A 26,064-nucleotide genomic window follows, 5' to 3' on the forward strand; every position below is an offset into this window, starting at 1 on the left:
GGATGCGCTTTTTCCTGCCCTCAGATCCAGATCCGCAAAACCTTCAAACTGCCTACGAGCACTTCTATTTTTACGGCGGAGACAGCGGCAGTTTTGGAAGCACTTAAGTTTATCTCTAGCACTTCCTTCCCCAAGATATTGATAGTATCTGACTCGCAAAGCGTTCTTAAAAACATTCAGTACAGTCGATGGAACAAAACAACCAACAGTTATATCTTGGATGTGATATCTGAATATATTCGCAGCACACGCACGGGCCGGACGATCCATTTGTTGTGGGTACCTTCCCACTCTGGTATCCTCTATAATGATGAAGTTGATGCATTAGCCAAACAAGCGGCAACCTTAGGCAACGTCCTGGATCTGCACCTTCCTTATACAGACTACTAACGTGAAGTCAAGGATCACGCAAGACAACAGTGGCAGGAAATGTGGAACGTTTCTCAACAGACAAAAGGCGGTTATTACGTAGTGCTACAACCTCGGATTCCTTCACAGCCGTGGTTCATGAGGACACATCTGGACCGATCCGCGGTTTCTACCATCATAAGACTCCGCTTCAATCATGCCTCTTTCCCACAACATCTACATCGGATCAACGTTTACACCTCACCAGCATGTGAGTGTGATCCTAAGTCGGAAGCTGATGTCAACCACATCTTATTTATGTGCCCCAAATTTGACAGTGAACGGTTGGTCTTTCTGAAGACACTGCTGAGTATGGGCTACCATCTTCCTCAATCAGCTTCTTCTCTTTTGTGTACTAAAGACGTTCGTCTATATAAAGTGATAGTTAACTTCATCAAGAGTACTGGTTACAATCTGTGGGTTTTAATGGTGTACATAAATTATAAATATGTTTTGCTGATGAAGATATTTCAGAACTGGTGTGAATTGTAAGCCAAGATACTTTTAATTATTTTCCAATTCAATTCAATTTTTAAAACATTATGTACAAAACTGTAACAGTTAAGCTTTTTATTCTTTTAAATATGCATTTCTGTATTTGTTTATTCAATTATGTGTACATTGTCACTATGTGTTGCCAATGGCTAAATTGAGTACACACTCAAAGGCCAAATAAAAAAAATAAAAAAAAGCAAGCGCGCGTCTGTGTCCATGTAAGGCCATGCGTACTCTCCCAAAGTGGAAATACTTAATTTCCGCCAGACATTCACGGCATGATTATACTCTGCATCCATTATGGCATCGCCTGTTAGGTTGCTGGAGAATGCAGTTATGTCGGGTAGCTTGGTTTCGTTGAGTTTCGCCATACTATCCACATACTCATACGGGAAAACCCCCTTCCTAGTCACAAGTTGAAACTTTTCCTCATTGGGGAATGCAACTCGAGTGATATGCATTTCCTCCCGAGGTAGAGTTTCAATGAGTTTCTGGAGTGGCGCCTGCATAAAACGTAGCGTATCAAGGAAGAAGAGCATAATTCTTGGCGTCATTCATTTGGAGAATGAAATGTATTTCTCGACGCTCTCAGGTAGGGCACTGACCTGATTTTTCTCCCAACCAAAATCAGCCAAGTGCTCAGCTAGAAAGTGAGCGTCATACCCGCTTCAATTATGAAAGAAAACGGGTATGTGTCTTGGTAACTGGTACTTCAAATTGCGCGCTTTGTGAGCTGCTCCATGGAACGTCCCCGTAAGATGACTGTGGTCCCTACGAGGAGTTTCCGTTTTTCTGTCTAGCGGCAGCCCACAAATATGACAATCAACTGCGTTATTATACAAATTTTCATTATCCTTCGATTTGGTCATGGGAACGTTGCCACTGTAAAGCTTATCAACCTCCCATGAAAGATTTTTGAGCTCAGTGAGCAGCTAAACCGCAGGATTATCCCCGACTTAAGATCTGTAGTGGTTAAGACTGGAATCATAGCATGATACAATTTGGTATGGTGCTGGATATGGTATGTGTCTTTCTGTGAAGGTGATATGTGAGGCTGTAGGGTTACCTCACAGGAGTGAGGAGGCATTCGAAGCTGATGTACATTACAAACAGGCATCACGCCTGGTGGTGAGCATTCTGAAACTTTATGAAATTGATTTCCTCAATAGGCGTAATAAAACGTACTGGGTCCTTGGAAGCACAGTCTACTAGATGCACCACTAATAACTTGTCTGAGGAAAAGGCATTGAGACACCTTAAGCAAATATGCTGGTTACCATTATGATTACTCGGTTGGGTGGAAAGGAGTCGGGACATGTCTTTGATCCAAACATAGTGATAATTATCACCTTCATAGAAGAACAGCATGTATACGTGCAGCTCACACTCACTGGCAAATTTTGAGAAATGGAGTATGCTTGTCTTGCTCATCTGACTTGCTTTTCTTCTCCAGGCCATAAACATGAACGAATATTCTGATATTCTGCGCCTGAAGTTTAGGTATGTCCTGGATCTTGACGGGGAACTTAATACCATCAAAGTTATAACATCTACATCTATACTCCGCGAGCCACCTTACGGTGTGTGGCGGAGGGTACTTATTGTACCACTATCTGATCCCCCCTTCCCTGTTCCATTCACGAATTGTGCGTGGGAAGAACGACTGCTTGTAAGTCTCCGTATTTGCTCTAATTTCTCGGATCTTTTCGTTGTGATCATTACGCGAGATATATGTGGGCGGTAGTAATATGTTGCCCATCTCTTCCCGGAATGTGCTCTCTCGTAATTTCGATAATAAACCTCTCCGTATTGCGTAACGCCTTTCTTGAAGTGTCCGCCACTGGAGCTTGTTCAGCATCTCCGTAACGCTCTCGCGCTGACTAAATGTCCCCATGACGAATCGCGCTGCTTTTCGCTGGATCATGTCTATCTCTTCTATTAATCCAACCTGGTAAGGGTCCCATACTGATGAGCAATACTCAAGAATCGGACGAACAAGCGTTTTGTAAGCTACTTCTTTCGTCGATGAGTCACATTTTCTTAGAATTCTTCCTATGAATCTCAACCTGGCGCCTGCTTTTCCCACTATTTGTTTTATGTGATCATTCCACTTCAGATCGCTCCGGATAGTAACTCCTAAGTATTTTACGGTCGTTACCGCTTCCAATGATTTACCACCTATGGCATAATCGTACTGGAATGGATTTCTGCCCCTATGTATGCGCATTATATTACATTTATCTACGTTTAGGGAAAGCTGCCAGCTGTCGCACCATGCATTAATCCTCTGCAGGTCCTCCTGGAGTACGTACGAGTCTTCTGATGTTGCTACTTTCTTGTAGACAACCGTGTCATCTGCAAATAGCCTCACGGAGCTACCGATGTTGTCAACTAAGTCATTTATGTATATTGTAAACAATAAAGGTCCTATCACGCTTCCCTGCGGTACTCCCGAAATTACCTCTACATCTGCAGATTTTGAACCGTTAAGAATGACATGTTGTGTTCTTTCTTCTAGGAAATCCTGAATCCAATCACAAACCTGGTCCGATATTCCGTAAGCTCGTATTTTTTTCACTAAACGTAAGTGCGGAACCGTATCAAATGCCTTCCTGAAGTCCAGGAATACGGCATCAATCTGCTCGCCAGTGTCTACGGCACTGTGAATTTCTTGGGCAAATAGGGCGAGCTGAGTTTCACATGATCTCTGTTTGCGGAATCCATGTTGGTTATGATGAAGGAGATTTGTATTATCTAAGAACGTCATAATACGAGAACACAAAACATGTTCCATTATTCTACAACAGATTGACGTAAGCGAAATAGGCCTATAATTATTCGCATCTGATTTATGACCCTTCTTGAAAATGGGAACGACCTGCGCTTTCTTCCAGTCGCTAGGTACTTCACGTTCTTCCAGCGATCTACGATAAATTGCTGATAGAAAGGGGGCAAGTTCTTTAGCATAATCACTGTAGAATCTTAAGGGTATCTCGTCTGGTCCGGATGCTTTTCCGCTACTAAGTGATAGCAGTTGTTTTTCAATTCCGATATCGTTTATTTCAATATTTTCCATTTTGGCGTCCGTGCGACGGCTGAAGTCAGGGACCGTGTTACGATTTTCCGCAGTGAAACAGTTTCGGAACACTGAATTCAGTATTTCTGCCTTTCTTCGGTCGTCCTCTGTTTCGGTGCCATCGTGGTCAACGAGTGAATAGGGGATTTAGATCCGCTTACCGATTTTACATATAACCAAAACTTTTTAGGGTTCTTGTTTAGATTGTTTGCCAATGTTTTATGTTCGAATTCGTTGAATGCTTCTCTCATTGCTCTCTTTACGCTCTTTTTCGCTTCGTTCAGCTTTTCCTTATCAGCTATGATTCGACTACTCTTAAACCTATGATGAAGCTTTCTTTGTTTCCGTAGTACCTTTCGTACATGATTGTTATACCACGGTGGATCTTTCCCCTCGCTTTGGACCTTAGTCGGTACGAACTTATCTAAGGCGTACTGGACGATGTTTCTGAATTTTTTCCATTTTTGTTCCACATCCTCTTCCTCAGAAATGAACGTTTGATGGTGGTCACTCAGATATTCTGCGATTTGTGCCCTATCACTCTTGTTAAGCAAATATATTTTCCTTCCTTTCTTGGCATTTCTTATTACACTTGTAGTCATTGATGCAACCACTGACTTATGATCACTGATACCCTCTTCTACATTCACGGAGTCGAAAAGTTCCGGTCTATTTGTTGCTATGAGGTCTAAAACGTTAGCTTCACGAGTTGGTTCTCTAACTATCTGCTCGAAGTAATTCTCGGACAAGGCAGTCAGGATAATGTCACAAGAGTCTCTGTCCCTGACTCCAGTTCTGATTGTGTGACTATCCCATTCTATACCTGGTAGATTGAAGTCTCCCCCTATTACAATAGTATGATCACGAAACTTCTTCACGACGTTCTGCAGGTTCTCTCTGAGGCGCTCAACTACTACGGTTGCTGATGCAGGTGGTCTATAGAAGCATCCGACTATCATATCTGACCCACCTTTGATACTTAACTTAACCCAGATTATTTCACATTCGCATTCGCTAATAACTTCACTGGATATTATTGAATTCTTTACTGCTATAAATACTCCTCCACCATTGGCGTTTATCCTATCCTTGCGGTATATATTCCATTCTGTGTCTAGGATTTCGTTACTGTTCACTTCCGGTTTTAACCAACTTTCCGTTCCTAATACTATATGCGCACTATTTCCTTCAATAAGAGATACTAATTCAGGAACCTTGCCCTGGATACTCCTGCAGTTTACCAATATTACGTTAACTTTTCCTGTTTTTGGTCTCTGAGGATGGACGTTCTTTATCAACGATGATAATGTCCTCTCTGGTAAGCCGTCAGGTATTTTATCGTTTCGCCCAAGGGGGGGTCCCTCTAACCTAAACAACCCCCGTGTGCACGCCACACGTACTCTGCTACCCTAGTAGCTGCTTCCGGTGTGTAGTGCACGCCTGACTTGTCTAGGGGGGCCCTACAGTTCTCCACCCAATAACGGAGGTCGATGAATTTGCAACCATTATAGTCGCAGAGTCGTCTGAGCCTCTGGTTTAGACCCTCCACACGGCTCCAAACCAGAGGACCGCGATCGACTCTGGGCACTATGCTGCAGATATTAAGCTCAGCTTGCACTCCGCGTGCGATGCTGGTTGTCTTCACCAAATCAGCCAGCCGCCGGAAGGAACCAAGGATGGCCTCAGAACCCAAGCGGCAGGCGTCATTTGTTCCGACATGTGCTACTATCTGCAGCCGGTCACACCCAGTGCGTTCAATAGCTGCCGGAAGGGCCTCCTCCACATTACGGACGAGACCCCCCGGCAAGCACACCGAGTGCACACTGGCATTCTTCCCCGACCTACCCGCTATTTTCCTGAGGGGCTCCATAACCCGCCTAACGTTGGAGCTCCCTATAACTAATAGGCCCGCCCTCTGTGACTGTCGGGACCTTGCCGGAGAATCGGCCACTGGCCCAACAGGCGAGGCATCCTGTGGTGGCTCGGAAACGATGTCATCACCACTAGGAAGCACCCCGTACCTGTTGGAAAGGGGTAAGGCAGCTGCCACGCGGCCAGATCCCACCTTCGCCTTTCGGCCAGGCACGCGCGAGCCCACCACTGTCCGCCATTCACCCTGGAGTGATGGCTGACCGGTAAGATGCTCACTGCCGGAAGACGCAGCGACATCAGGGGTTCCATGTGATTCCAAGGCCACCGAAGTAGGCATAGGTCTCACCACAGTTGCCCCAACGCCACTACGAGCCGACGCCTGCGCCTCGAGCTCGATGAGCCTAACAGACAAAGCCTCCACCTGCCCCCGAAGAGTGGCCAATTCTCCTTGCGTCCGCTCACAACAACCACAGTCTCAACACATGACTATGTTTACCCTACTCTATACGGTGACAAATTCCCAAGATAATCTTCTGATGAGCTACTCTGATAATCAAGAAACACTCACTGAAATACGAGACGCGAAAACTACGCTAGGTTTTCCCAGAAAAACTATTTAAAAGCTAAGCGCAGCAAATAAGTACAAAAACGCTTTATACAAACAGTACTCGCTGCTGCTGGTGCTCTCGCTCTGGCTGTCACAAGACAACTGCTGATTCAAGTGACTAGTGGCTAACGGCCGCGAAACAAACAAAAGACGGTTTTAGGGCGCTTTCTGTTCTAAACGATCAAGAAAACACTAAGAAATCTAACACGAAAACTACGTAAAGTTTTATCAAGAACTGTTAGTTACTATGCAGAGCAGATAAAACAAATAGAATCCCTTCCTTGGTGGAAGGTCGTAAACAAAATGCAAAGTAAACGCTTTATACAAACAGTACTCGCTGCTGCTGGTGCTCTCGCTCTGGCTGTCACAAGACAACTGCTGATTCAAGTGACTAGTGGCTAACGGCCGCGAAACAAACAAAAGACGGTTTTAGGGCGCTTTCTGTTCTAAACGATCAAGAAAACACTAAGAAATTTAACACGAAAACTACGTAAAGTTTTATCAAGAACTGTTAGTTGCTATGCAGAGCAGATAAACACAAATAGAATCCCTTCCTTAGTGGAAGGTCGTAAACAAAATGCAAAATAAACGCTTTATACAAACAGTACTCGCTGCTGCTGGTGCTCTCGCTCTGGCTGTCACAAGACAACTGCTGATTCAAGTGACTAGTGGCTAACGGCCGCGAAACAAACAAAAGACGGTTTTAGGGCGCTTTCTGTTCTAAACGATCAAGAAAACACTAAGAAATCTAACACGAAAACTACGTAAAGTTTTATCAAGAACTGTTAGTTGCTATGCAGAGCAGATAAACACAAATAGAATCCCTTCCTTAGTGGAAGGTCGTAAACAAAATGCAAAATAAACGCTTTATACAAACAGTACTCGCTGCTGCTGGTGCTCTCGCTCTGGCTGTCACAAGACAACTGCTGATTCAAGTGACTAGTGGCTAACGGCCGCGAAACAAACAAAAGACGGTTTTAGGGCGCTTTCTGTTCTAAACGATCAAGAAAACACTAAGAAATCTAACACGAAAACTACGTAAAGTTTTATCAAGAACTGTTAGTTGCTATGCAGAGCAGATAAACACAAATAGAATCCCTTCCTTAGTGGAAGGTCGTAAACAAAATGCAAAATAAACGCTTTATACAAACAGTACTCGCTGCTGCTGGTGCTCTCGCTCTGGCTGTCACAAGACAACTGCTGATTCAAGTGACTAGTGGCTAACGGCCGCGAAACAAACAAAAGACGGTTTTAGGGCGCTTTCTGTTCTAAACGATCAAGAAAACACTAAGAAATCTAACATGGAAACTACGTAAAGTTTTATCAAGAACTGTTAGTTACTATGCAGAGCAGATAAACACAAATAGAATCCCTTCCTTGGTGGAAGGTCGTAAACAAAATGCAAAATAAACGCTTTATACAAACAGTACTCGCTGCTGCTGGTGCTCTCGCTCTGGCTGTCACAAGACAACTGCTGATTCAAGTGACTAGTGGCTAACGGCCGCGAAACAAACAAAAGACGGTTTTAGGGCGCTTTCTGTTCTGAACGATCAAGAAAACACTAAGAAATCTAACACGAAAACTACGTAAAGTTTTATCAAGAACTGTTAGTTGCTATGCAGAGCAGATAAACACAAATAGAATCCCTTCCTTAGTGGAAGGTCGTAAACAAAATGCAAAATAAACGCTTTATACAAACAGTACTCGCTGCTGCTGGTGCTCTCGCTCTGGCTGTCACAAGACAACTGCTGATTCAAGTGACTAGTGGCTAACGGCCGCGAAACAAACAAAAGACGGTTTTACGGCGCTTTCTGTTCTAAACGATCAAGAAAACACTAAGAAATCTAACATGGAAACTACGTAAAGTTTTATCAAGAACTGTTAGTTACTATGCAGAGCAGATAAACACAAATAGAATCCCTTCCTTGGTGGAAGGTCGTAAACAAAATGCAAAATAAACGCTTTATACAAACAGTACTCGCTGCTGCTGGTGCTCTCGCTCTGGCTGTCACAAGACAACTGCTGATTCAAGTGACTAGTGGCTAACGGCCGCGAAACAAACAAAAGACGGTTTTAGGGCGCTTTCTGTTCTAAACGATCAAGAAAACACTAAGAAATCTAACATGGAAACTACGTAAAGTTTTATCAAGAACTGTTAGTTACTATGCAGAGCAGATAAACACAAATAGAATCCCTTCCTTGGTGGAAGGTCGTAAACAAAATGCAAAGTAAACGCTTTATACAAACAGTACTCGCTGCTGCTGGTGCTCTCGCTCTGGCTGTCACAAGACTTACGACTGTCAAGGTATCTGCCACACTAAGTTGTGCGTTGCGGGTATTTTGTGTAGTTTCTCCTGCAAGCCAGGACTGACCATGCAAAACAAGCCTGATCGTTCTTATTTTCGACATTAATACATGCATGCTTATTAGCTATATCTTTAGGGAGCATGATATAGCTAGACCCTCCATTTACTGGATCATAGTGATGTGTGTGGATGTCCAGGTGTAGTATCTGGCTGAGTATTTTAGCTGGGAAAACTGGGTCAGTATAGCACTCAAGGTGGATTTACAAAACCACTTGGCGATTGACGTGTTCCGCGTTATCACGCCATTTTCTCCCCAAGGATAATGAAGAGTTGTCTTTTCAACATCAGAATCAAGAACTTTGGGACGGGGGGGGGGGGGAGAGGGGGAGGGTGCAATAGTTCGATACAGAGCACCACACTGCGTTTAATGGCGGGATTCTGCGGATCATTGACTGCCTTGAGGAGCTCCGTTTGCATGACAGGAAGACACGTCTTTAAAGAACCAACAGGGTCGCGGTATCCTCCTGCTGAGTTCTCGATCGTGTGAACGAGATTCGCTCTTGAGGAGCGTCTGCAATCACCGAGTACTCTAACTGCGGTGTGGTGTCACTGACCCGATGTCCTTCATTGAAAGGTTGGGAGAGGGGACTGCCACTAGCCACAGGATCTTCTCTATTACTAATTCTAGAACTACAACTAGTCGATGGGGTTAGCGAGGTGGACAGGGGTGTGTGCTGTACCCCATATGATGGGCGAGGACGTGACGGTGGAGGAGGAGTAGGAGGAGACGCTGCAGAATCTGGCCGCTGCGAGCAGTCTGGTTGCTGCAGCCCTGACCCGCTAGCCTGAGAAAGGGCGGCCCATGGACGCCAGAGCGATGCTATGGCGGCCGCGGCTGGGTCAGGGTAGGGGGCGGGGGCGGCGGCGGCGGCGATGGCGGGGGCGGCGGCGGCGGCTTCCCGCGTGGTGACTAGTGGTGCCGCTCTTGCCGGCGAAGCACGCCGCGCAGATCCTCGTTTAGATGTTCTAGTCTTCGCCGCCCCCAGTGCCCGAGCCACAGTGCACTGCGGGAATTGTTCCCCTGACACAATTCCCTTGACACAACTGCTGTAGAATAATAAAAAGAAGCACAAGTTCTAGACATCGCCTGCTGTCGCTACTGCTGCAGAGAAAGAAAGAATACTGATTATTTGTAAGCAGAGTGAGTATATATTTTACCTGTTTTTCTCTGGCCCCTTGATATCTCCCTCATTTTCTCACGACGACGAAGGTTTCTCTGAATCTCCTCCACCCACAGTGGCATTCCGCTCTCGACTGAAGCTGGGAAGGTTCATCAATTCATTTCCCCTATATCACCTGAAACATACACACTTACATGAGATGTACGATGGTTCCTGGATATCTCGAGCACATACAACCCTCCCTGTCGCCCTTCTTTGTATGCCAGGAAGTCATCTACAACGACAAAGAATATGCATCATATTACATATACGAAGAAATTTAATCGCCTATACACAGTACTATGGAGATGAAAAAAATTAATGGATATATATCCTCAAACAATACCAAATTCTTATATATACTAAGATGGTATCTGTTCTTGACTATATCAACGCCTGTAAGCAGCTAATGGTGTTCATTTCATTGTAATTTCATTCTAACGAGCTGCATGGTCACCGATGGTATCTGTTCATTCGGAAATGTCCGAAAGAACAGATACCATCTTATATATATATATATATATATATATATATATATATATATATATATATATATATATATATACATAGTAAGGCTCACCGGCCACTTAACCATCTTCTTCTTCTGTGCGAATGCACAAACAGTGCCCGAACTCTTACGGGAATCGGCAACGCGCCGCGAGTAATGAGTATAATGGGTGGGGGCACTACGAATGTAGTGCAGGACAATACGTTGAGAATGTGGGTTTCGCGGGAGGCGTGCCAGAGATAAATCCCTGCAGTCGCCCTATTCTCTGTGTCCTCGGTGGCTCAGATGGATAGAGCGTCTGCCACGTAAGCAGGAGATCCCGGGTTCGAGTCCCGGTCGGGGCACACTTTTCATCTGTCCCTGTTGACGTATGTCAACGCCTGTAAGCAGCTAAGGGTGTTCATTTCATTGTAACTAAATTCTTACTCAAATGAAAAAGAAGCAGGGTTTTATCGCTTTCGACTCTCGAAATCGTCTATTACAACGCCAGAGACAACATATTATACAAACGATGAAATTTCTTTAGAAAGAAACTACGTATATACGACATATACTGCAAAAGTACGAAATTCTTAGTGAAACGTAATATTTATCGATTTTGCTCCCTCTAAATCATCTACAACAACCTCTGACGCTTTGTTCACAATATGAGGTGTAGCTAGAAAAAAACCGGACTAGTACTGGTGAAACAATAAAACGAATGCAATAAGGCTGAAAGTCGCGTGGCCTGTCACGTGACTCTCGCTCCGCCTACTGCTCGAGTTTCATCTGCCTCCTGCACTCAGTCTGCCCGTGGCGTCTGTTTTAAGTAGTTGACGTTTTGTCTGTGCGTCGGAAAATGTTGAGTGTACAGAAAGAACAGCGTGTTAACATCAAATTTTGTTTCAAACTAGGAAAATCTGCAAGTGAAACGTTTGTAATGTTACAACAAGTGTACGGCGATGATTGTTTATCGCGAACACAAGTGTTTGAGTGGTTTAAACGATTTAAAGATGGCCGCGAAGACACCAGTGATGACACTCGCACTGGCAGACCATTGTCAGCAAAAACTGATGCAAACATTGAAAAAATCGGAAAACTTGTTCGACAAGATCGCCGTTTAACAATCAGAGCAGTGTCTGAGTTAACAGGAGTTGACAAGGAAAGTGTTAGGCAGATTCTTCATGAAAGTTTCAACATGAACAAAGTGTGTTCAAAAATGGTTCCAAAGTGTCTCACAATTGAACAGAAGGAACGCCGAAGAATGATTTGTTCTGACATCCTGGAAAACATTGAAAGTGATCCCACCTTCTTACAAAATGTTATTACTTGCGATGAATCGTGGTTTTTTACTTACGATCCCGAAACTAAACGCCAATCGATGCATTGGAAAACTCCTGGTTCTCCACGACAAAAAAAAGCACGAATGTCAAAATCGAAATTCAAGGCAATGATGATTGTTTTGTTTTTGACATCAAAGGGATTGTGCACATTGATTGGGTACCAGAGGGACAAACAGTGAATCAGCATTACTACATTAGCGTCCTGGCTACCCTACGTGAGCGAGTACGGAGAAAACGGAACGATTTGTGGAGAAAAAAGTCGTGGATCCTTCACCAAGACAATGCCCCAGCTCACAGTGCGTTGTCAGTGAAGACGTTTTTGGCAAAACACAACATTCCCATCTTAGATCATCCACCCTACTCACCTGATTTGGCCCCCCGTGACTTTTTTCTTTTCCCTAAAGTCAAGTCAGCTTTGAAAGGAACTAGATTTGAGACTGTTGAAGCAGTAAAAGAAAAAGCGACGGAAGTAATGTATGGACTTACCGAAAATGATCTGCAGCATTGCTATGAACAGTTGAAAATTCGTATGGAGCGGTGTAGAGACCGAGGAGGAGAGTACATTGAAGGAGATAACATGAAATTGTAAATAATTGTAAATAAATGTTTTTTCCAGCATCAGCCCGGTTTTTTTCTAGCCGCACCTCGTACGTTACGTATACAATGAAAGACATTTATACTTCTAACGATGATATTGCTGCTGTTGCTGCAGCTCATGCCACTGTTGCTGCTTCCCGTGCTGTTGCTGTTACTGCCGCAGCTGCAGCCACTGTTGTCGTTGCTGTTGCTGCTGATGATGCAGCTACAACCACTGTTGCTGCTGCCACTGCTGTTCCTGTTGCCTCTCAGCTTCATCAATTGCCCACTGGATATATACTGAAACAATAAGACGAGTATTCGGTACGAAATTCTAATTGAAAAGAAAGTTAATGTTATCGATTTTGATCTCTCGGAATCATCTACAGACTCGCTGACCACACCAGTACTACAAAGATGGAATATATACTTACAATGCTGCCGATGCTGCTGCTGTTGCTGATGCAGTAGCTGTTGCCACTGTCTCTGCTGTTACAGCATAGGGTTCATTTCATCCACACTTTGGTGTTGGTGGATATGCGCTTAAACAATAATAATAATAAGAAGAAATGTATTCAATACTACGACATTATTAAAGGTAGCGAGAAGTACAGTTACCGACTTGAATCTGTACTTACCAGGTAATTTCCCATTCTGCTCTAAAGGTCTCTGCCGTTTGCCGCCAATTGCACTACGGACGGTGCTTGATGCTGCTGCTGAACGTTTCATTTTTTGTACCTAAACCGGTAACACGCACGCAAAAAAGGAGCAAATCGACGCACACGAACGCGAGCAAGACGATCGATCTCACATTACGAGGTGCATTCAAGTTCTAAGGCCTCCGATTTTTTTCTCCGGACTGGAAAGAGATAGAAACATGCGCATTCTTTTAAAATGAGGCCGCGTCCATTGTCAATACGTCCCAGAGATGGCAGCACCGTACGGCAGATGGAATTTTACTGCTGGCGGCGAGAATGAGAACTGTTTTAAATACTTAAAATGGCGACTTTTTCCTTACTTGAACAGCGTGCAATCATTCGTTTTCTGAATTTGCGTGGTGTGAAACCAATTGAAATTCATCGACAGTTGAAGGAGACATGTGGTGATGGAGTTATGGATGTGTCGAAAGTGCGTTCATGGGTGCGACAGTTTAATGAAGGCAGAACATCGTGTGACAACAAACCGAAACAACCTCGGGCTCGTACAAGCCGGTCTGACGACATGATCGAGAAAGTGGAGAGAATTGTTTTGGGGGATCGCCGAATGACTGTTGAACAGATCGCCTCCAGAGTTGGGATTTCTGTGGGTTCTGTGCACACAGTCCTGCATGACGACCTGAAAATGCGAGAAGTGTCATCCAGGTGGGTGCCACGAATGCTGACGGACGACCACATGGCTGCCCGTGTGGCATGTTGCCAAGCAATGTTGACGCACAACGACAGCATGAATGGGACATTCTTTTCGTCGGTTGTGACAATGGATGAGACGTGGATGCCATTTTTCAATCCAGAAACAAAGCGCCAGTCAGCTCAATGGAAGCACACAGATTCACCGCCACCAAAAAAATTTCCGGTAACCGCCAGTGCTGAAAAAATGATGGTGTCCATGTTCTGGGACAGCGAGGGCGTAATCCTTACCCATTGCGTTCCAAAGGGCACTACAGTAACAGGTGCATCCTACGAAAATGTTTTGAAGAACAAATTCCTTCCTGCACTGCAACAAAAACGTCCGGGAAGGGCTGCGCGTGTGCTGTTTCACCAAGACAACGCACCCGCACATCGAGCTAACGTTACGCAACAGTTTCTTCGTGATAACAACTTTGAAGTGATTCCTCATGCTCCCTACTCATCTGACCTGGCTCCTAGTGACTTTTGGCTTTTTCCAACAATGAAAGACACTCTCCGTGGCTGCACATTCACCAGCCATGCTCCTATTGCCTCAGCGATTTTCCAGTGGTCAAAACAGACTCCTAAAGAAGCCTTCGCCGCTGGCATGGAATCATGGCGTCAGCGTTGTGAAAAATGTGTACGTCTGCAGGGCGATTACGTCGAGAAGTAACGCCAGTTTCATCGATTTCGGGTGAGTAGTTAATCAGAAAAAAATCGGAGGCTTTAGAACTTGAATGCACCTCGTACTGTGGGTGACAACAGAATGAGGGCGACTGGGGATGGTTCAAATGGCTCTGAGCACTATGGGACTTAACATCTGCGGTCATCAGTCCCCTAGAACTTAGAACTACTTAAACCTAACTAACCTAAGGACATCACACACATCCATGCCCGAGGCAGGATTCGAACCTGCGACCGTAGCAGTCGCGCGGTTCCGGACTGAGCGCCTTAACCGCGAGACCACCGCGGCCGGCGACTGGGGATGGAATGGTCTTCATATACCTTCTACCCTCACCACCCATCACTTTCCTCAGGGAGCCAATAGGAACGAAGCATTCCACCCCATCAGCAGGTGAATGCTGGTCCGAGCACGCTGGACGGGTCAGTGCCTGTCTGTGAGCATTGCCTGTGTCCTGCTGGTCGTGGGATTTTTGCTGTTCGTCAAAACGGAACTAAAATTAAATGTAGGCAATGCTCGCTCCCATTTGGCGATAACTGTATGTTCAGCTTTCTATGTATCTAGGGTTGCCACAATTTCTATCTGACAAACCGGGACATTTGCCTCAAATTGACTGAAAATGGACGTAATTTGGGAAGGATAAGTCAAGGCAAAGTGGGCTCTTCTCTTAAGCTTACAATAGTGAAAGATTGGAGCAAATGCTACTTTCAGTTGCGAACAGCTGCAGCAACATATTTGTCTCCTAGTGTCGAGCGCTAACAAGTATTTTAGATTTGCTTTTGAGTTTGTTATGCTCAACGTCCCGCTTTTTGCGGCTTTGGAAGCATTAAACAGTTTGGAGCTTGGCGTGAAAGCAGTTCACCAATTTCTAAGACATGATTATTTTTTACGGTGTGACGGCACATTTGTTAATTTCGCTGCTGTTAGTAATTGGCCCCCTCCCTCCCCCGTTTGAATGAATTTGAAACAAAGTAACTGTCCATTTCTGTAAGTGCCTCCAGATTGTGCTTTACGTCAGTTAAACGATACTTAACATCTGCTATTCCACCATCCGCATTTTGCTTCATAGTCACCCCTCCCTCGTTTTATGAAGAAACATTCGTCTGACTGTTTTTTCTTGGAATAAAAACTTCCTCTTACGCACTTTGAGTTCACTTGAAGCAATCAAACTCGTTATTCACAAATTAACCGCTACTCGACTCAGGAACCAGACAATCACGTTGCTGTAAAGCTTAAATTAAAGTGACATAAGGGACGCTGATGGCAGCCCATCAGTGTGGTATCGCACATTCGAGGCATAGTGCTTAAAGCGTGGCTCATACTTTGACATACATCAGGTGACACATAAAATATATATCACGTAGTAATGGTACAAGTTGTGTAGGGAACATGTAATGCCGCGCGGGATTAGCCGAGCGGTCTAAGGCGCTGCAGTCATGGACTGTGCGGCTGATCCCGGCGGAGGTTCGAGTTCTTCCCTCGGGCGTGGGTGTGTGTCTTTGTCCTTAGGATAATTTAGGTTACGTAGTGTGTAAGCTTAGGGACTGATGACCTTAGCAGTTAAGTCCCATAAGATTTCACACACATTTGATTTGAACATGTAATAATCAAAAGCGTTCACGTGGCGACGACTCTTTATCAGCTTCATATAAATATCCAAGAGCACATTACACTCATTTCTTGATTTCACCAGCTCAAACACGCTGTAACCAGTAACATTCTCTTTTCCCTTGAATCCTTAGTTCTCAAGTTTAATTGTCGTAACATACACTCCTGGAAATTGAAATAAGAACACCGTGAATTCATTGTCCCAGGAAGGGGAAACTTTATTGACACATTCCTGGGGTCAGATACATCACATGATCACACTGACAGAACCACAGGCACATAGACACAGGCAACAGAGCATGCACAATGTCGGCACTAGTACAGTGTATATCCACCTTTCGCAGCAATGCAGGCTGCTATTTTCCCATGGAGACGATCGTAGAGATGCTGGATGTAGTCCTGTGGAACGGCTTGCCATGCCATTTCCACCTGGCGCCTCAGTTGGACCAGCGTTCGTGCTGGACGTGCAGACCGCGTGAGACGACGCTTCATCCAGTCCCAAACATGCTCGATGGGGGACAGATCCGGAGATCTTGCTGGCCAGGGTAGTTGACTTACACCTTCTAGAGCACGTTGGGTGGCACGGTATACATGCGGACGAGCATTGTCCTGTTGGAACAGCAAGTTCCCTTGCCGGTCTAGGAATGGTAGAACGATGGGTTCGATGACGGTTCGGATGTACCGTGCACTATTCAGTGTCCCCTCGACGATCACCAGTGGTGTACTGCCAGTGTAGGAGATCGCTCCCCACACCATGATGCCGGGTGTTGGCCCTGTGTGCCTCGGTCGTATGCAGTCCTGATTGTGGCGCTCACCTGCACGGCGCCAAACACGCATACGACCATCATTGGCACCAAGGCAGAAGCGACTCTCATCGCTGAAGACGACACGTCTCCATTCGTCCCTCCATTCACGCCTGTCGCGACACCACTGGAGGCGGGCTGCACGATGTTGGGGCGTGAGCGGAAGACGGCCTAACGGTGTGCGGGACCGTAGCCCAGCTTCATGGAGACGGTTGCGAATGGTCCTCGCCGATACCCCAGGAGCAACAGTGTCCCTAATTTGCTGGGAAGTGGCGGTGCGGTCCCCTACGGCACTGCGTAGGATCCTACGGTCTTGGCGTGCATCCGTGCGTCGCTGCGGTCCGGTCCCAGGTCGACGGGCACGTGCACCTTCCGCCGACCACTGGCGACAACATCGATGTACTGTGGAGACCTCACGCCCCACGTGTTGAGCAATTCGGCGGTACGTCCACCCGGCCTCCCGCATGCCCACTATATGCCCTCGCTCAAAGTCCGTCAACTGCACATACGGTTCACGTCCACGCTGTCGCGGCATGCTACCAGTGTTAAAGACTGCGATGGAGCTCCGTATGCCACGGCAAACTGACTGACACTGACGGCGGCGGTGCACAAATGCTGCGCAGCTAGCGCCATTCGACGGCCAACACCGCGGTTCCTGGTCTGTCCGCTGTGCCGTGCGTGTGATCATTGCTTGTACAGCCCTCTCGCAGTGTCCGGAGCAAGTATGGTGGGTCTGACACACCGGTGTCAATGTATTCTTTTTTCCATTTCCAGGAGTGTATTAAGGAAGTAAGAACTACGGAATATTTTTTCTAATGTGTGGCTACAGCTATGTTGTTGAACAAGCAGTCACCCTCTTTAATAGCGATAACTAAAGCATGACCATACTTTGCACACTACACTCACTACCGCTCCTCAGAACAACGGCATTACCTTATTCACAGATATCCAGCACAGACTTGAAGCTGAATAACTGACTGACTATGGATTGATAGTGATTATTCAGTTAAATAAAGCTAGTGCGCTGAAAGAGGCAAACAAAAGTCTGTTGCACGCTGGTAATAAAGCATTCTTTGCATTCAGGCCTATAGGAGGCTTCTACATAACATGATATTCCTTTCTGAAAATTTAGCTTCCGCACACACGTTATAGGATCTAAAGAGGGCTGTATCATTAAATCACCGTTTTTCGCACATGTAACAAACAAAATCTTTGTATGACACTCTAACAGGTTCTTTTGTTTTTTCGTAACAAACTCAATTTCGCCAGATGAAACAACAGATCCGTCTCGCGGTGGTCCTCCTCGTGCTGCAAAATGTTAAACAGGTACGGTGCTCAGCAACATGAGCTTAAAAATGCGCTTAGGCTACAACAGTTTTTGTGGTTTCGCTATCCACTCGCCGAGTCCGTGAAAATTAACTCTGAATGAACGTACTCTGTTATATTATACACTCACAATGATTTCTTAGTCAGGGGAAAATTGTGTGATCTGGGTGGTGGAAGCTATCCATGGAACGCACTGACACAAACACCGACTTGGCGGTTGAATATGTAAAAGACGCCACTGTGTGTTGGCTGGATTTACAAGTACCGAAAATACCAAAAGGTTTCGTGGAAGTGGTGAAATCGATAAACCAAAAAGACTCTAGAGCTTTTTTAAAAAATTGTAATTTCTTTTATTTATCGACGAATGTGATGGCGGGAGGCCTCTTTGCAGTGCGATAACGACACCCAGTTGGTGCAAGTGTGGACGTATCATAATCTTTTTATACACCTATCACTGATAGAAATGTTATGCTGCTGCTTGAACGTAGTGGGACTGTGGCTTATATTCCGACTTATCACCAGACGTTTGTGGGACGTAATCAAACTACTATTCACGTAAAAAAGAAAATTACGTGTGTCTAGTCCTAAGGGAAGGATACATTTGACGTGGTGAATTGTGATTTCAACGCATTGAGGAATGTATGCGAGCGTAAGGGGTGACAGATTTATTTCTTAAGCGGCTGCACAATACAGGGTGAAGCGAAATTCGCGCGCTCGTGCTACGTAGCGCGACTCTTCACATACCAGCTATAAAAAAAATTTCTCTCACAATATTTCGTCTGGCGAGTACATTCGGCAGAAAAGAGACGTTAAAGAGTGGCAGTCTGGCAACACTGTAACCACATCTATGGTAACTATCTCTGTAAGTAAACCTGTGTGCAGCTGTACCGTTGGTGTAGTGGTTAGAGTTGTAGGCCAGCCTGCAGGAGGTCGAGGGTTCGATACTCGGTTGGAGTGCATTGTTTTCATTTGCTAATTTCATTCTGACATTTCATATTACAATATACGGCGTTTCTTAGGTCACATGTATCCTAAATTTACAACATTTTGTAACTCTGAACGTAAGAAGTACGTTCTTAGACTAATAAGAAATAGACAGTTGAAACAAATGACCTGTCGTAGTACAGAATAACTACAAAAACAATATCAATTTCGAGATGCTAAAGATGATGTGCAGTAACACAACATCTATTTGTGATTTATACTGTATGCAATATGAGTGCTCATATGTCGCACATTAGCAACCAGTGACAATTATAATGCCCATATTAATGACCGCACGACCTTCACAACAGAATACGTTGTCCTCAGAACAACAGATGCTGAAAGCGACCTCCCTGCACGTCCAAACATTGCGCATCCCGCCGGATCATGCAGCACTGGACCCTTCGCAGCAAAGCTGCGTTGACAGTAAAAAGAGCAGCATGACCGCGCGCTAACAATTCTTCCACATTCGTCTTCGGAGTGGAGTACATGAGCTCCTTCAGGTGTTCCCACAGGACGAAATCCAGGGGATTTAGGTCAGGTAAACGGGGTGGCCCTACAACTGGACCTCGATGTCATAACCATTTCCCTGGAAGTGTTCTGTCCGCCGGCCGGTGTGGCCAAGCGGTTCTAGGCGCTTCAGTCCGGAACAGTGCGACCGCTACGGTCGCAGGTTCGAATCCTGCCTCGGACATGGATATCTGTGATGTCCTTAGGTTACTTAGGTTTAAGTAGTTCTAAGTCTAGGGTATGATGACCTCAGATGTTAAGTCCCATAGTGTTCAGAGCCATTTGAATCATTGTTTCGTTCTTTCCAAATACTGCCGTACATTAATTCGAGAGTGTGGAGGTGCACCATCATGTTGGAACCATATCCCCTGCAAACATGTAGCGGAACATCTTCCACCACATCAAGTAGATAGTTTAAGAGGAATGCATGATACCTTCATGCAGTCAACCTGTCAGGCAACATGTAGAGTCCCAAACACCTGTCGCCCAATGTTCCAGCCCAGATGTTGATACCAAATCGAACTTGATATCCATGATCTTTGGTGACGTGCGGGTTAACCTCACACCCATGGTGGGCATTGTGCATATTAAAGACACCCTCATGCATGAATGTTGCTTCATCCGACCATATTAAGGTGTTTCCGAAGCCATCGTTGGTAACCTGATGTTGTAGGAACCATTCACATAAATAAACAATGTACCCTTGAATTTCCCTTTATGAGATCCTTCCTCTCCACTACAGAGCCGTCAGTTTCCAGATAAGGGAGGGCGTGAAGCGGGCAGGGATGGGGTGGTGGGGGTGTTGATCGATTTCCTGAAAAATTCTTTGAGTAAATAATAACCTAATTCTATACAGTGCCTTGAATCCCCTAAATTGTTTAAATAAACAATATTCCACACATTCTCTAAATTGTTTAAAGGGGGTTTAACAGAGGGGGCTAGGTTAATTAATTGATCAGTTTAATTAAGTAGTCAATCAAATTGGTAAGAGTGAGGGGGGTTATCCAATAACTCAGACCTGAAAGTGTTCCTGCAGCAGCGAGAGGGTAGGTTTCCTTAGGGGGAGGGGAGTGTATGGCGGTGGGGGAACAATAGGCAAAGTATCTGTCAATCTTGGTGAACCATTCTTTTGGACCCGTTCGCGAACTACCCATCTCTACTCACGACTACTGAGGTTGCTGATATGGAGTACCTGGCAGTAGGTGGCAGCACAATGTACCTAATATGAAAAACGTATGTTTTGGGGGGTGTCTGGATACTTTTGATCACATAGTGTACAACAGTAGCATAAAGATCTATCACAAATGTAAATGTAAAAACACAAGCCCAGGTGTGAATACGGTATTGGTAACCACCAAAGGTTAATGGCCTGTCAATCAAAGCAGAACAACATGTTTGCCTCTGAGTGCATACCTGCCCCTATTGTAGGAAACCCGCACTAACAATCGCGCCGGGCTGAAGATTATTACCTAACTTTGCTATTCCTACCACGACACGCCAATTATAAACTTCGGCACCTAGATCGTGGATTCTTTGGACCACTGGAAACTGCACACACCTATGAAGTTGAGAAATGGGTGCATAACTACCCAAGGACTGCAGTTTTGCGAGGTGATATCTGCTTGGTATTATGCCTATGAACGATTTATCACTCTGCAGAAGGCGAAACATTTCTTCTGTGCAAAAGGCGTACACCCAGTCAACACCAATGGCGACAGGCCAGACGATCAGGAGTCATGACATCCTCTCCCTAACCTTCTACTGTTAATATACAAAAGAATGCGCCACGCTGAGTAGCCACACAGTGTGAGGCGCCTTGCCACGGTTGTGTGGCTCCCCCCATCAGAGGTTTGAGTCCTCCCTCGGGCATGGGTGTGTGTATAGTCCTTAGTGTAAGTTACTTTAAGTCAGATTAATTAGTGTGTAAGCATAGGGAACGATGACCTCAGCAATTTGGCCCCATAGGATCTTAAGCATCACCACCAAAATAGCGCACATATGTTGTACGCAAAGAGTGCGCATGTAGCTTTGTGTTACAAGAGCAAATTTGTACAATGTCTTGCATGTGTTGTGGAGCCTGAAGAATGGATTTTGTTTCATAATGACTTCAATTACGTTCGGCAATCAGACAAGAAGCTCATCTTTTTTCAAGAGCTGCTCAGTGGGACATACAACAAATCGAAAATGTACTAGGCAAACGAAAGATTGCGACTCCTCTTGGGACGAGGGAGGCTACTTTAAGGAAAAGACTGAAAGCTGTGAGTAGAGAAGAGATTTTTGGCGTCTTCTTATTAAACATCCAGTATAAGAATAAGCACACTATGATCAAAATATTTGTATTATAGGCTGTGTTTTCTTTCAGGCCACTGTACGAATATAGCTGTGACGTTTATAGAAGATTTCCTCAGATGAGCAGGAAAAGGAATTAGAAAATCGCGTCAGGGATCTTGATGCTAGGTTCTACAGTATCAGCGGGAAGCAGCTCATGCAACTGGCATATGAGTATGCAGAAGTTAACAAGCTAGATCACCGCTTCAATAAAGACCCAAAGATAGCATTACAGCACCGAGCCTAAGATTTTTGGAAAAAGCACCAACTTACACTTCTGACTCCAGAGAACTGCTGTGTAGACAGCGGTATTGGATTCAATAAACCAAAAACTGAGAGATTTTTAAAAATTTGAAGCAGGCGCTAGAAGAGGAAACGTTTCAACTCATCACATCTATGGCATGGAAGAGACATGAATATCTTCTGTTCTAAACAAGATTCCAAAGGTCATAAGTCCAAATTTTTGGTTGGGAAGGTTGTGTCAGCAGAAATAGGCCAGTCACAACTGTATGTGCAATAACTCCTGCTCAGCTGCTTCATACCACCAGCCATAATCTTCCCACGAGAGAGGATGAAGCCTGAGCTCTTCAAAGACGCCCCCGAGAAACTCTTCCCATGGTCTGAGACTGTGGTTTCACAATCTCTGATCTCGTCGTCGACTGGCTAAAACACTTCACTAACTATGCCAAACCAACTAAAGATGATCCAATCCTCTTAACACTCGGCCATCACACATCACTGTTGTCTATTGTCGAGGTCGTCATCTAATATTAAGTTATGTTGATAATTTTTACTTTTGGACCAATTAATTAGAACTGAATGAAACACAAGTTTCGTGCCATACGCGTTTCGCCTTTATTCTTTGCAAGGCATTTTCAGTGGCAGCTTTCGTGGATGTTCTTCTACGTGTTGTTCAGTTATAATTAGACGGTCCAAAAGTAAAAATTATCAACATGCCGTAATATTATAGGCAACTGAGGAAGACAGGACTTCAAAAGCTGAAGATTATTACCTAACTTTGCTATTCCTACCACGACACGCCAATTATAAACTTCGGCACCTAGACCGTGGATTCTTTGGACCACTGGAAACTGCGCACACCTATGTAGTTGAGAAATGGGTGCATAACTACCCAAGGACTGCAGTTTTGCGGAGTGATATCTGTTTGGTATTGTGCCTACGAACGATTTATCACTCGGCAGAAGGCGAAACATTTCTTCTGTGCAAAAGGCGTACACCCAGTCAACACCAATGTGTTCTCGGAGGAGGAGTTTCTTCCTGCTAATATAAATGATAGAGCCTAGGAAAAACTGACCCACAATTCTGCAGAAACAGATGAACTTCTACCTCAAGAGGCAGAATTTAGCAGCACAACCAATGGTGACCCAGGCAAAAATCTCCATTTGTGGGAAATGAGAATTTGTGGGAAATGAGAACGCAGCAGAAACAGCAGTGTCTCCAGCAGAAATCTTGCCTTTACCGAAAGCTAAACAAACAATAAAGAGATGGCGACAGGCCAGACGATCAGGAGTCATGACATCCTCTCCCTATAAAAATTGTGTTTTGGAAAAAAATACCAATAGGAAGCAAGAACCTACTAGGACCCAGCTAAAATCGTCGCACCAGCCAAACACTGGGGAGACATCCTGTTCCATAACAGACATTGTTTCGGAGCAGGCACACTGTTCCCGAAGGAGTAGGCCTACTGTAGCTGAAGGGACAGCAGACAGGTCCGCTATTTTCTGTCCTCGATGTGACGAGGACTAGACGCAGCGCATTAAGTGTGAGAGATGGTGGCACGAACAGTGCCCTTCATTTGAGGGTGGTACTGCGTTCATTTGTGACATGTGCTAAACGCTTTCTCTTTGGGCACGTTTTGTGTGCTCTTAAGCGCAAGGTGATCGAAAGAATGCGCATTCACCATTAATTGTAATTTTGAAAACTTCAGTTAAAGTGTCACCTTTCTTCTCCTTTGTTTTCTGAAAATGTAGATGTCGTTTTAATGAGTATAGACCGAAAAGATTTTGTTTTCCTGTTGATAATAACTCAGCTACTTAAAGTTATTACTCAACTGCACAGTGTTAGGTATATTTCCCCTAAGTGTCATGTTATTATGAACCAACGTGTATCATCATTTCAGTAGATTTAATGAGACGATAGTTCCATTTATCTGAGCGCAGATTTCTTTCTAAACAGACACTCACGGATTCTCACGTTCATGGGGAAATAAAATATTAATTACGGGTTAAGCAGAAGTTATGATCACTTATTTAAATTGAAACATTTATTCTCCCCAACCATTTTACGAACATATTCATTACCCTATTTTGTTAAAAATACTCTCACTCGTTCTCGGAACCTCTCTATAAACAAACACGCTCAAGAAAGTTAAGAGTGCTAAAGGTCAAGGAATTAGATATCGGATACTCTGGGAACAAAACTCAATCGAAAACACCTGAGGTCTAAAAGCAGAAATTCCAGCTGCCACAAAGTGAATTAACTTGGAAAGCAAACAAATGTATAATAAAATAAGTGGTGCACACCTTCACTGACTTGGATCACCACCGAGCGAGAAATGGTTTCCTTTGGCCATAGGGCGCATGGAATCTCACGTCTCCAAATCCACAGTATGACGCCGTATTAACTACAATAAATTAACTCTCCTTGGGCACGAAATATCACAGCAACTGAACTACAAGATATGTGCAAACGAAAGCAGAAGTTTGCAGAGAGATGGAGCAATATCATTTAATTCAGCAGCGATCTCCGAAGACAGGTCTGGTTGGCTTGACGGCAGGGGCAAGAGTTCCTCTCCAAGCTGCCGTTCGAAAAACCAGCCGTTTACACCCACTGTTCCTAACAATACCCTGTACTGACCACGATGGCGCCAGAGATAGATGGATTAATTATGTCGCTGACCCATGGTCACCAGTGCCAACTTGGCGAAATATCGCGGTCTAGCGTGAGTAATCATAATACTCAATTAACAGAGCAAATAAATCTTTAAAAATTCCGGTAAAATATGATGACACGTCACCTACGGATGTTTGAAGTCAATAAAAAGTCACATTTTTAACATCCCGACGTATATTGTTTCTTTTCAGCGAGTTGTTTCTTCCTTTACATTGAAAACTCCAACTTCTTACCGTGTTTTTAGTTCATATAAATACGTGAAACTAGCATTTTAGCGACTTTTGGTGTCATGTTTGCAACACTTTACTCCTAAACCTTGTTCCTCTGCCCCTGAGATTTCGTAGTTTTTCTACTGCTTTCAGAAGATATATGTGTTTCTGGTAAACCGATATCAAAGCAGAGAAGGTTTACTTGTAAGATTATAGATGTCCAATCCCTGCTGACCTAGAAGGAAAGGAATAAGAGCATACAGATTTAAGAGAAATGATGTTGGTCAATGGATAATATTGAATGTAAACTACTAGGAGTGGCCGACTTAAGCATGGAAATATGGGTACCACAAATAACATGGATTTATTGATAAGGGCCTCATCTGACTACAAAAGGAAACTAGCAGTCACTGTAACATATGAAACAAATTATTTACCCACCGAACCAAATATGTAAAAATTTAAAACTTGGGCAAAAGGTTATAATTGTGAACTGTAACCTTGGCTCAGATGAGTTGATGCACCAAAGCATTATGTGAAACTATATCACAAATATGCGCTCTAACTACGAAAATGGTTAGTGATTCAAAGACAGAACCCTGGGAAAGCAAGTACAAACACTAACAGATTCATCCAAGAGTATGATGCCTGCAACAAGGAGGCTGTAAATGTCAAAACTGTGTTGTTTAACCCTGCTGTAAATAACTAGCTTCACATCTCCCTTGGCTCAGTGATTGCATCAATGGCTCATCTTTACCTTTCTTGCATGGAATGAGTGTGTAAGACGGTTGCAGTAGCAACTGGAAATAGTGAGTCCAAACTTGACCTCAGTACTCTGCTCTAACAAGGAGAGGTGTGACCGACTGTTTGCAACTACCGATATGGTGATGTGGGTAGTGGGACAAAGCTGATGTGTCTCCACATTG

At 44.5% G+C, this 26,064-nt stretch overlaps 1 non-coding gene across 1 annotated transcript; it reads left to right on the forward strand.

The window, feature by feature from the left end:
• Window positions 1–10,762: 10,762 nt before the first annotated feature.
• Window positions 10,763–10,836, forward strand: Trnat-cgu. The gene has a single exon. It is a non-coding gene; the product is annotated as a tRNA-Thr (tRNA).
• The last annotated feature ends 15,228 nt before the right edge of the window (window positions 10,837–26,064 follow it).

The sequence above is a fragment of the Schistocerca piceifrons genome, chromosome 4 (genome assembly GCF_021461385.2).
Source record: "Schistocerca piceifrons isolate TAMUIC-IGC-003096 chromosome 4, iqSchPice1.1, whole genome shotgun sequence".
Lineage (NCBI taxonomy): Eukaryota > Metazoa > Arthropoda > Insecta > Orthoptera > Acrididae > Schistocerca > Schistocerca piceifrons.